At 36.4% G+C, this 12,562-nt stretch overlaps 1 pseudogene; it reads left to right on the plus strand.

Moving 5' to 3' along the window:
* Positions 1 to 337: 337 nt before the first annotated feature.
* Positions 338 to 12,285, plus strand: LOC122490967 (annotated as a pseudogene).
* The last annotated feature ends 277 nt before the right edge of the window (positions 12,286 to 12,562 follow it).

A 12,562-nucleotide genomic window follows, 5' to 3' on the forward strand; every position in this document is an offset into this window, starting at 1 on the left:
TATTTGTTGTAATCACAGGATAATCTGCCTTCTCTTCCCTATTTCTTTGTTTTGATACTTAAAAGACAGTGTTTTGGAAATACTCCATTTTTAAATTATAATTTTAAAAAGAATTTAACACAGAAAACGAAAATGTTTTAAAGTGTTGGTTGGCCATGCATATTATTAGAAATAGATAATAAATGAAGTTGTTGTGATAAAATACTTGCTTGCATCAGATGTACAAATACAAAGGGCTTAAAATAAACAAAACAAGGAGAACAAATTCATCTTCACCAAGTTGGATTCACCAGGCAAATGAGCAAGGCTACAAAGGCCTCACCTCTCACTCCCAACCATGCCTCCAAGGAGCATTTGTGAAAGTCAGGCCACCTCTCAGGACGTAAGTATCCTCCTCTGTAACAGGAATAATACTGAACTATGCAAGTATCAAATTCATTCGAGCCCTAAGTTTATAGTTCACGTGACAGTCTAGCTAGGAGAAACTTATTTCTTTTGTTTTCTTCTCTTTAAATTAGGGGTGGCAATTAGTCCCAAATAAATAGCAAATTTTAAAAACTGTATTGCTCTGAGCAAGTACATTAAAAACAGACTCACCTCTTCAGTGAAATGACTGGTCCCAAAGTGAATCTTTTAATAAAAACCAAATACATATATCCTGTTAAAGTTATTGCGCACTGTAAGAATGATAAAGAATAGATGTATCATAATTTTTAAAACCCTGCATAAGTTGTTATTATTGTTGTTTGTTAACATTTATGGGTAATTTTTTTTCCTGGTAAGCTATCAAACGCTATTTTAAAATATTGTCTTGTTTTTTCCCCTGTCTCTGTCTCCCACACACATGTGCTTTTTGTTTCCTCCATTATGTCAACTTCAAAATTATTATGCAAAAAGATCTAAAGTGAAATTACAGTCAAGGTCTGCTTACAACCCCCAGAAAATACTCCAATTGCTAAATTTAGATATCCAGGTAACTTCAGTGAAGGGTGCTCACCAGGAACCAAGTTGCTTAAATATTTATTAGGGATGTAACGTCACCATTATATAAATATAAGCATTGTCTCAAAGCAATATATCTTAAATATGGTTCATGAAAACCATTAAGCTATTTTATCATCTAAACAGATACATGAACATTCTGTTTAATTTTTCTTTCAAAATAGCTTATCTCTTTGTGGACTCTAAGGCCAGAAATAATTACTAATGTGTCTCACATACAAAGGCTTTTCAAATATAAATATTAGTCATAGACATTTTTATTACAAGATGTTAAAATATGCAAAATAGATGACTTCAAAATCCACACTGACCACCACTGACTTGTACTATGTCAATTCATGTTGGCCAACATCGTTATGCTGAAAGCAGTAAACCTGGTCATAGAATTCACCCTGCCATTATGACTAGGGAAAAAACAAAACTCTCCATCCTAGAAAAACCTCTCTCAACTTAGCATTAGATTTGCTATTATGAACATTTTTAGAAAGCTACGCTTAACAAGTATTTTGAATGACCGTTGACAGTAAGCCAAACACGCTAGCAACTTGAAAGTCACATTGGTGGCTATCACCCCAATGTAGAAAAGAATTTAATTGAAGATTGCATCATTCTTAATGCATTAAGATTCAAATATAGTATTGATTTACTTTTACAGGTGGATGATGGATATTTCCAGAAATTATTTATATCATCATCCCAGATTTTCATCATTTCTTTATGGATTCCATATTTAGCAATTATCATGCCAGTGACGAAGACAAGTTTCAGCCTTTTTTTCCACTCCTCACTGAATGAATCTTGTGAGGCAGGTTTGTCTCTCTTTCTTTGTGATCCCTCCAGGTCAATCATAAGAGAGGTACATGTTCTCACTGGTAAAGAATGTAACAGGCAGGGCCTCCGTCTGGTGCCCTCCCCAGAGTATGTGCAACATGTTCAAATGTTCTCACAGTTCATTGCAGTGCAGCCCACTTCCTTCAGAATTTTTCCGAATTATTTCTCCAAAATGCATTGAAAAATTGGAAGAAAATACATGAAGACGGAACATGTGGTTTCCCTTGTTTATAGATCATAAAAGGTTTTTATTTTTTAAGACTTTAGTCACATTAGTTTTTAAATTATTATTTTTAGGATAAACATTTTAAAGTACCATGAAGAATGATCTCTGGAAGGATCAGTAGAAGCAAGGGACTAAATCCTTATTCTCTTATATCCGTGCAGAATATATGTCTGCCATGACTTTTCAGAGGTCAGCAGAAACCCTGGTCAGGCAAGAAGTAAGTGTGTGCTAAGGGAAGCAAGTTTAAGAACAGAGAAATATGAAGAAATGGACACAGAAATGTAAGACAGAGAAGGAAAAGAAAGCAGAAAAGGTGATACTCTCAAAAATATTCATGATGTCCTGGATATTAAATTTAGTCACCAATTTAGGTATTAACACAAATATAAAGGTGATGATACTGGACACGAAGTGAATGGTTAAAATTACGACTTCATGATATGAAACAAGGGAACATTACAACCACTATTTAATAAAAGTATTGTTTGTTTGTTTATTTGTTTGTTTGTTTGTTTGTTCTCAGAGTCCAGCAACTTTCACTTTTCTTAGCTTTTCAATATATTTTAAAATTATGAAATGGGATGAAAAGAGCCACTAAATTTCTGATCTCCTTCAGTTTGGCTGTGTGCTAATGAATGTTACATAAGAAAAATTTTTTATCACACAAAAAACTTTATCTACATAAAATATATTATTAGAAATTCTATTTTTTTAACGTAGGACTTATTCTAACTTTTGTGAAATGCTCTGATACACAGTGCCCCCCAATGATGAAGATGTGCTAAAGACAGACATTTATTTCTTCAATTTCTAAAGTTATCAGAACTCATAAACAAAATCAGCCATGGCTTATTATTAAAATTCCATGAGCTACATATTCAAGATATGTCACAAACTACTAGATTGTGGTCATATTTCTTGTCATCCATCATTCCAGAAAGTGAAGTAAGAAGGTTCCTGCTAAATCAAAATCCAAAGAGATTTTGGAATTTTTGTGTAAATATGTTGTCCCCATAAGTACAAAAATAAAATCATAAACGTGTGCTTTGGGAATTAAGCTTTTAGAGTAACTACACAAAACTTGTTCCAGAAGATAACAGGTTCTAATAGCTATATTAAAGTTAAGCCTAAATATGTCCGCATGATGATTATCCTTATACAGCCTTAGAATGAGTACAAAGACTGCACAAAGAAAACTGTCTTTTGATTTCAACCCACAACCAGCTTGGTGATAATATCCGAAGCAAAGAGGGATTAGATTTAAACAAAGTTGTTATTCTTATCTCAAATTTGCTACTTGACTGAAAACCTATGGAAGGAAACAACTCTATCTAAATCACCACTCCACCTGTAGCTACTGGCAAGGTGCTCAATAAATGTTTTCTAGTATATTCACTCATTTTAATTGAAATCATACTTAATAAAATTGGCTCTATGATAGGTAATAGTGATACCAAAAAAAGGCAAAATATGGATCTCAGCATAATTTTAGTTATTTTGGCCTCCATTTCCATATCTGAATAAAAAAGATACTGGACTGAATTATTTTTAATGTTCTTCCCCACCTTTAAATGTTATGATTCTACTACCCTAATTATTAATTATTTAGCTGTTAAAAAATTCAAGGCCACATTATTATCAGCTTTAAATGATCTCTGTTAATGGTAAAAAAGTAGTACAGGGTAGTGGTTTAAAAGCATGGAAATTGAGGTCAGACAGCCTTGAATTTAATCAAGAGAGAGTAATCACACAGTAATTTAAAAAAGGGAAATTTAATATAATGAACTATTAACTACAATGAGGGATTGGAATAAGAAGATATTGGCTAGTAAAAAGTAAAGAGACCTCTAAAAATTATAGGAACAACAGGTATAAGGAGCAATGACTACCCCTATTGCTGAGAGAGAACACTATCCCCCATCCCCCAGGGCTGAGATACAGACCTCATAGTAGAGGGTGTAGCTGTGACCCACTGAATGGCACAGAATTTGCTGTGATGCTTAGCTGGCAGAAATGGCTGGAAACGAGCTCTAAAACGTGGGTGAAAGCTATTCACAGAGAGGTGCCTCTCACTACCAAACCACCCAAGTGGTAGCCTTTGTCTACTAGGTGCTGCTGGCTGCCACGACCTGCAGGAGCCCGATGCTGAAGACTCTACCCACCACACGGAAGTTGGCTGCTGGAGGTGCAACTGCCCTCCAGAGGAGTTTCAGAAGCTGAGCAGTAAAGAAGCTATCCATGCCATGGGATCAAACACTCCAAAACCAGAAAACAAAACCCTTTCTACCTACATTTTCTCTCCATCGCTCTTTAGCAACAAAACTTAACATTGTGTCAGTTGGCAAAAGGCCCAGATCCATTTTCACAGAGCAGGCAAAAAGGTCAATTAGAGCTGATAGGCAATAGATAGACAAAGGAGTACAGCCCACTCCTTTGACTCTGGACTTCCTTGCCCCTGGCTTTTAGCTTCCATACAACAACAAAACAACCTCATATAGCAAAACAACTTTATGTAACAAGGTACCATTATCCTTCTTAAAAGAGAAGGTTTTATTCTTTTCCCCCAAATGAGAAATAGTCTGACAAGTCATTGCATCCATTACTAGCTATATTAATTGTTCCTCAAATTCAGTAACAGTCCCACTGTTACCTGAAGTCAAAATTGTAAATGTAACCACCAATAGCAGGTGTCTAATTAACATAAAGAGAAAGCAAGAGTCGAAGAAAGTGGTTAGCATACAAACGAACACACACACTCACGTACACCTGTCCAAAAAATCTTGTGAAGCTTCTATAGTCCTCATTTCTGTAACTGGTCATTTTAATTAATTAATGCCTTTAATTAATATCTTTGGCTTCCTTCTTCCATTACCCATTGGTCATTACCTCTACCATCAGCCAGAACCTCAATTAGCCAGGGTTTGAGTGACTCAAATCTTCACTGCCAAAGAGTCTGAGTCGTCAATTGTCCCATTCTTACCTTTCGTAAGTTGCTCAACCTTTCCAAACTCTTGTTACTTCCTTCATAAAATGGCAACAGAGGTACTAGTTCTCACTTCAAAACTTTCTGATGAGGACTAAATAAGTTAATACATAAGGAATTCTTCGTACATAGTAGGAATTACTATGAAAGTCTTTGTTATATATATCAATTCTTCCTCTTTTAATAAAAGTATTAGGGCACACATTAGAAGAGTTGTATGTGCAGCAATATTTTCCTTTGGACTTCCAAAATAATTTTAAAGAATTACATTTACAGATACTTTCATCATGGTTCCTATTTTTCAGTATGATCTGAAAATTGTAGGGTAAATGTTGTATCTCTAAAAGGTGAAATCTTTCCAGGTTAAGATGGAGCACAATTTCACTTTTTCTTTATGTATATCTATGGTATTCAAATTTGTTACTACAAGTATGTATGATTTTTGTCCTAGCCTTGTGTCTGCAAATTTCCAAAATGTAATACCTGGAGGAAATCACTTAACCTACCTGGAGTTATTTTCTAATCTACAAAATAAGGGATGTAGAATAGATGTCTTCTAAATTTCTTCCATCTTTAACATATATGATTCTATTTTACAACTTCAGAGCTCTGTTCAGGTATACTTCACATATAGTGAACAAATGAAACTTTAGTTTATGTAAAGTTTATGTGAAGTCCACTCTTTGGACTAAGATAATATCAGTTCAAGTGCTACCATTTACCAGATATATAAGTTTGAGTGATCTGCTTGTTTGGGGGGCCTAAGTTTCCTCATCAGTAAAATAGAAAAAAACTAAGACCTCATGCACATTAACATGTGGTAAGAGTTCAACTAATTGTAGCTATGCTATGTTTTCAGATTAAAGTCTGCATTGATTCTAAGACATATTATCATTATGTTATCATCCACGAAGAAAGAAAAATAAACAAAAGAAGGGATGGGGCACCTGGGTGGCTCAGTCACTTAAGCGTCCAACTCTTGGTTTCTGCTCAGGTCATGATCTCATGGTACGTGGGTTTAAGCCCCAAGTCAGGCTCCGTGCTGACAATGTGAAGCCTGCTCGGGATTCTCTCTCTACCTCTCTCTGCCCTTCTCCTGCTCGCTCTTTCTGTCTCTCAAAAAATAAATTAAAAAAATTTTTAATTAAATAAAGGAAGGGAAAGAGGAAGGAGAGGAGGGATGAAAGAAAGAAAGGAGGAAGACAGGGAGAGTTTCCAATTAAATTACTAGTAGATGTGTTCCAATATCAGAAATGGATATCCCAATGTATGTGTTTGTGGTGGAAGGGTGGGGTTAATTTTTTAAATTAGTAAAATAAGGCATTACTGCTATTATTATCTTCTGCACATATACCGCTCTGGTTGAAAAAGCAACAATCATTTTTCAATTCTCAATTCCAACAATTAAAATATTAAATCAATACTGTAAAATGTGGGAAATGTGTGTCCTTTCCAGAAGGGTAGGGTCAGTGTGTTCTATGATGAATTAATTATTGAAAGATAGGCTGTTGGCTGATTGAAATACAGTAGCGAGCTAAAAGAGAATCCCTGTTCATATAGCAGCAGATAGCCTGGAAAGGGGAAAAAAAAAAAGTATTCATGTAATTTGGTGAAGACAGAGTAAAGATAGGAAGTATTTGCAAAATAAAAATGGAGGACAAAACTGCACTTTTTTCTCTTAAAATAGAATATTAAATCTTAAAAATGTGGACATTTTTAAGTACCTATTCTGAAAAATTTTACATGTGCAGAATGTAAAAAAGTATCTTACATTTGAATCAATGCAAAGCAAATGATTCAGTGACTAGAGCAAGGTGCTTCTAGGATTAGAATAAGAAGCCTAAAGCATTAGAAAGAAAGAAGCATTTAAAAAGAAAGTTAAAACATCGATCCTCTCCAAAGAAAGAAGCATGATAATGAAAGTTAAAACATCCATTTCCAATATACCCATTGATTTACGAATCTACTGTAGTCTTCAAGAATCTAGGGTTTTGATTCTTGAATCAGACAAATAAAATATATAAAAGAAAATAGATTTGCTAGTCCAAACACAAAGAGGGGTGGGAGGTGATTCCATAGAACAAGCTTCTAATCTGGAAACAAAAATGATTTGCTTTAAGTCATCTCACTCAAGAACAAGCAAACATTCTTTAACTAGATAATAGTGGTCATGGTAACACTGGGCTAGCAACAGAGCCAGAAGGCATTTAGTAATCTTTTATTTACTCAAAAGTATACCTTGTAAGTCTAAGGCGGAAAAATAATGTATTCATTTTTCTTCTATCTTGTATAACTTGTTTTGTTTTCATTTAAAGCTATTATAGGATAGGCATTTTGATCAGTGTTTTTCACAATAAAGCAAGTCATTGATAACATGTAAGTGATAAATAGATTAATGAGACTTCTAAAGGTAATTTTGCCAACTCTTTTCCCTACAGAGTTTCATAGGCAGAGGGATGTCAGCATGAAATTGTACGGACTTCTATAGAAAGGAATTCTCCATTTCAAGTAGTCCATTGGTATTTATACATGTAGGCAAATGCTTTACTTGTGTTCCATTAAAATTGGAAACAAAATATGCAATATACTCTGTCTTCTGGTCCCATGGAGATCAACCTCTTAAGGAAACACTCTGTTAGGTATGAAGTTTCGGATTCCATTGGTGACCTTGTAACAACATATATTATTTAGCAATATTTTTCCAACATTTCATTTTGAAAGAAGAAAAAAATTCAGAGTATATATGCTATATAATGTAGTTAAATGAAAATAAATACCCTTTTTTTTTTTTTTTACCTCAGAAGATAACTTGACCTATAATGGCTACCGTGTTATTATTTTTTTTTTTTTCTATTCTTCTTTCTTTGCATCTCTATGCCTGATAAATTTTCAATCCCTAACCTTTCTGGACTCTTGTTTCCCCTCTACCTACATGTTTAATATTGACTAAACACTTAAAATTTGTTGTTGATTAAAAAGGAAAATAGGGGGATAGAACACCTTATTTGTATAACTAATAATGCATAAGAGTTACACAAATATTATCTAACATATGCTTATTATCTTAAAACAAAATTATATTATAAAGGAAATAAAACTTCAGAGGGTGAAGAAAAAGAGGTATTTCTGAATAGATATTGTGGGAGAGTAACCTCAGGAGCACAGATTCAATTAATGTACTCCCCTAAATTAGAAAATACAGAACTAGAATTTGGAATGTGAGTGATGAGAGTTATAATCCTTTGTTAATAATGATCTTATCCATAGAAAAAAAAGTAAGGCCTATAAGATAAAATAATAACAATACATTTCTAGTACTGAGTACAGTAAAAGCAAAAGCAGAAAGATATAATTCTAGAATAAACCAATCCTAACAAATGCCAATTTATGAAGAGTAGATACATGAAAACACCCAGGGAGAGAATTTATACAATTCCAAATTTCCATTCCCACTATAGGATTTGGTATCCAATCTGCCCACAGAAGGATCTTTCAGTACCTTGATTTTCACTTACAAAGAAACCTACTTAGGGGCTTTTGGGTGGCTCAGTCGGTTGAGTGTCTGACTTGATTTCGGCTCAGGTCATGATCCCAGGGTTGTGAGATCAAGTCCTATGCCAGACTCCATGTTCAGTGTGGAGCCTGCTTGAGACTCTCTCTCTCTCCCTCTGCCCCTCTCCTCCACTCATTCTCTCTCTCTCCAATAAAGGAAAAGGAAAACAAAAGAAAGAAACATACTTAGAATTTTCTGGTTAAACTTTGTGAATCTAACATATACCTTTATTTCTGATCCATCTAAACTCAAAAAAAAATTATACTAATTAAAAAAGGGTGGGCTCACAAAGTGTAAAATGAAAGAAAGAAAGAAAGAAAGAAAGAAAGAAAGAAAGAAAGAAAGAAAAAGGACGGAAGGAAGGAAGGAAGGAAGGAAGGAAGGAAGGAAGAAAAAACAAAGAAAGGAGGGAGCATGGAATGAAGGAAGGAAAGAAGGAAGAAAAGAGAGAGAAAGAGAAAGGAAGGAAGAAAGAAACTGGAGCACTGTAGAAAAGAGACGTTAAATAATTTTGGAAACTGGAAGCCAACTAGGCAGTTATTACTAATTTAGGAGACCTGAATGGAGATGCTTATGTGTGTGAGAGAGAAGAGGGATTAACAGCAAGAATGTAGCTGTTTCACACCACAGGAGCCTGAAGAATTGAAGGGATCAGTTACTTCAGTGAAGATGCAAGGCAGAGCAGAATGCAAGATAAGTGGCTAAGTCTTTAAAAAGAGCTGCTATATTTTCTTGTATCCCAAGCAGCCAAGTAATTATCTCTCTCCTACCTCTGCTAAAGATAAAGGGTTTAGTCTCTGGAAAAGCTGAACAATGGAGGATCTTATCTAAGGATATAAAGCATAGGTGAGGGAAGAGGTAAGTAATGTACTAAAAATAGAATTTGAGTGGTAACTTATTTACTAAACACTGAGTCCACCAGTCCCTTGACTATCCTGGTACCTGTAATACTAACATCCATATCTAAATCCCCCAAGCAGGAAAAAGAAGGAAAAACTAGATTAAAAAAAAAAAAAAAAAATCCTGGCGTGCCTGGGTGGCTCAGTCAGTTGAGCATCCAGTTTGACCTCAGGTCATGATCTCGAAGTCTGTGGGTTCGAGCCCCACGTTGGGCTCTGTGCTGACAGCTCAGAGCCTGGAGCCTGCTTTGGATTCTGTGTCTCCTTCTTTCTCTGCCCCTCCCCTGTTCATGCTCTGTCTCTTTATCTCTCTGTCTCTCAACAATAAATAAATGTTAAAAAATAATTTTTTTTTTAAATCCTATCCATACCAACAATGGGAGAGCCCCTCAAACAAAACAAAAAGCCTGAATTCTCCCCTGGGTAAAATTCATCAGTAAACCAGCCCCACCTGAGAAAACGGGGCTCCAATAAAGCTCTTAGTGCCTCATTCTTTTTTTTTTTTTTTGGTTTATTTTTAAGAGAGAGAGAGGGAGTGCAAGCGAGGGAGGGACAGAGAAAGAGGGAGACACAGAATCTGAAGCAGGCTCCCGGGTCTGAGCTGTCAGCACAGAGCCTGAAACAGAGCTTGAACTCAGGAACTGGGAGATCATGACCTGAGCCGAAGTCAGACACTCAACCCACTGAGCCACCCAGGCTCCCCTATTGCTTCATTCTTAATATAAATGAGAAGCCAAGGACCACAAGCCAGTTGTAGAAAGTCTCCAGTAAAAAACATGAAAATTAAAACATACAGAAAAACAACAACAGAGACACGTGAATTTAAGGAACAAAAGTTTTAAAATATTTTATTGTCCTTAAAGAAATGAGAGAAGCATTTACCTATGGCCCCAAATCAGAATGCTACCATAAAAGGGGGTTATTTCAGATAACAAGAAGAAAAAAAGTCTTAGCAAATTAAAATATAGTAAATTAAAAATAAAATAAATATTGAAAAATAAAGTTGAGGATATTTCTCAGAAAATAAAACAAAAAAAGAGCAAAGAAAAATAGGAGAGAAAATATGAGAAAAAAAAAAAAAAGATTGATTCAGTAAATCTGACATTTATATAATAAGAGTTCCAGATAAAGAAAGCAGAGAAAATGAGAGGGAAAATTATCAAAGAAATAAATTAAAACAAGAAAAATCCCCCTAATTTAACTGGTATACATGGATCTCCACATTGAAAAGAGCTTAAAGTACCCAACAGAAAGGAATTGAAAAACAAAATAACTCACACCAAAGCCGATCACTGCAAAATTTCATCATCTGAATAGTGAGGGAAGATCCTGAATATTTGCAGGTAAAAGGGAGACAAAATTCACAGGCATAGGTCTGGGCATAAAAGTGCCATCAGCCTTCTCAGTAGCAATGCTGAAAGTAATAAAACAAATGTAAAAATGCTTTTAAAATCCTGAGTCTTGATTTGCTACCTAAAAATTTAAGTCTAGGGGCACCTTAGTGGCTCAGTCAAACGACCGACTCTTGATCTTGGCTTAGGTCATGATGTCACAGTTGGTGAGATAGAGCCCCGAGTTGGGTTCTGCGCTGACTGCACAGAGCCTGCTTGGGATTCTCTCTCTCTCTCTCTCTCTCTCTCTCTCTGCCCCTCCCTGCTTGTGTTCTCTCGCTTTCTCTCTCAAAATAAATAAACATTTAAAAAAAAATAAAATAAAAATTTAAGTCTAAACTATCAACTATGAGAATATAAAAAAAAAATTCTAGTATAGGTGTTCTCAAAAACTTTTCTCCTTCCATATAATTACTGAAAGTCGCTGGGGAATGGTCTCCAGCAAAACAAGGGAGTAAATAAACAAGGAAGGTGCGATATATCGCCAAGCTCTAGAGCAGCCGCAGTTCCTAGTTCCAAAGAAGATGAGGATCCTGGATGATTAATTGATGAAGAGTTTATCCAGAAGGTACAGTTAATGTAGAGTATCATTGGAGGGGCTACAACACAAGTCATTCCACAGCACTGTCACCAGAGAAATGTAACATTTTACACCTCCTGAGCTGTGCTGAGGTTGGGGTGTGGGAGAGGTGCCATCATCAGAGTTGGCATCCTCCACAACAAGGGCCAAAAGGTTAAGGTTAAGAGCCCGAGAGCCAGGACACCGACCCACGGCTGTTGGTCAGGCTGTACAGTTTTCTTCCCAAACAAACCAACTCCACCTTCAACCAAGTTGTGCTGAAGAGGTGGTTCATGAGTTGCACCAAACCAGCTGCTTCTGTCCCTTTCCTGGATGATCTGGAGGATGAAGCATCCTGACCAGGAAGACAAAAAAAGCTGTGGGTGCAGGAACTGTAACGAGTGACCTCAGTGTACAGGAGGTACCCAAACTGAAAAGAGTGCATGCTGCACCGTAAGCAGCTATGTGCGGAAACTTCATCCTCAAGGTGGGGGCAAGATCCTCACCTTCAACCGGCTGGCCCTGGACTCCCCCAACCGCAATGGCACTGTCCTGCTCTCTGCTCCTCTGAAAGGCGAGACGTGTACAGGCATTCTTACAAGGCCGGAGGAACCCTGTGCAGCCACACTACACCCTACGTGCACTCCAAGGGCCAGAAGTTTGAGCTCACCAGTGTTCAATGGGCTCACCGTGGTTACAAAAACTACCCCTTTGTTATTTAAAAGATTTTGGATGCAAAAAAGTTAATTAATTAAAAATTTGAAAATGGATTAATGAGTCCTTTTTATTTTGCACACAAAGCCACCAGAGATCTTACCTGCGGACACCTCGGGAATTGCAATGTAGATATACATGGCTCCAGACACTTGGTGGCAAACAAACGTGAGAAAAACTATTAGGGAGAAACACTTATTTACAGACTGGAGTTTCTGGTAGGGTACCACATGGTCAGCATGGCTTCCGTAGTGGTACTAAGAAAGCAGCAGGAACATCACAGGGATGGGAGAGGGCAATTAGGTACCAGAGGTCCCTGCAGGTATTGGCTGGGGACCTTGAGCTGTCCCTACCCACACCAAGAATCCCACCTTACAAACACTGTTACCTCTGCTGCCTTCAGA

Source organism: Prionailurus bengalensis, chromosome C2 (genome assembly GCF_016509475.1).
Source record: "Prionailurus bengalensis isolate Pbe53 chromosome C2, Fcat_Pben_1.1_paternal_pri, whole genome shotgun sequence".
Lineage (NCBI taxonomy): Eukaryota > Metazoa > Chordata > Mammalia > Carnivora > Felidae > Prionailurus > Prionailurus bengalensis.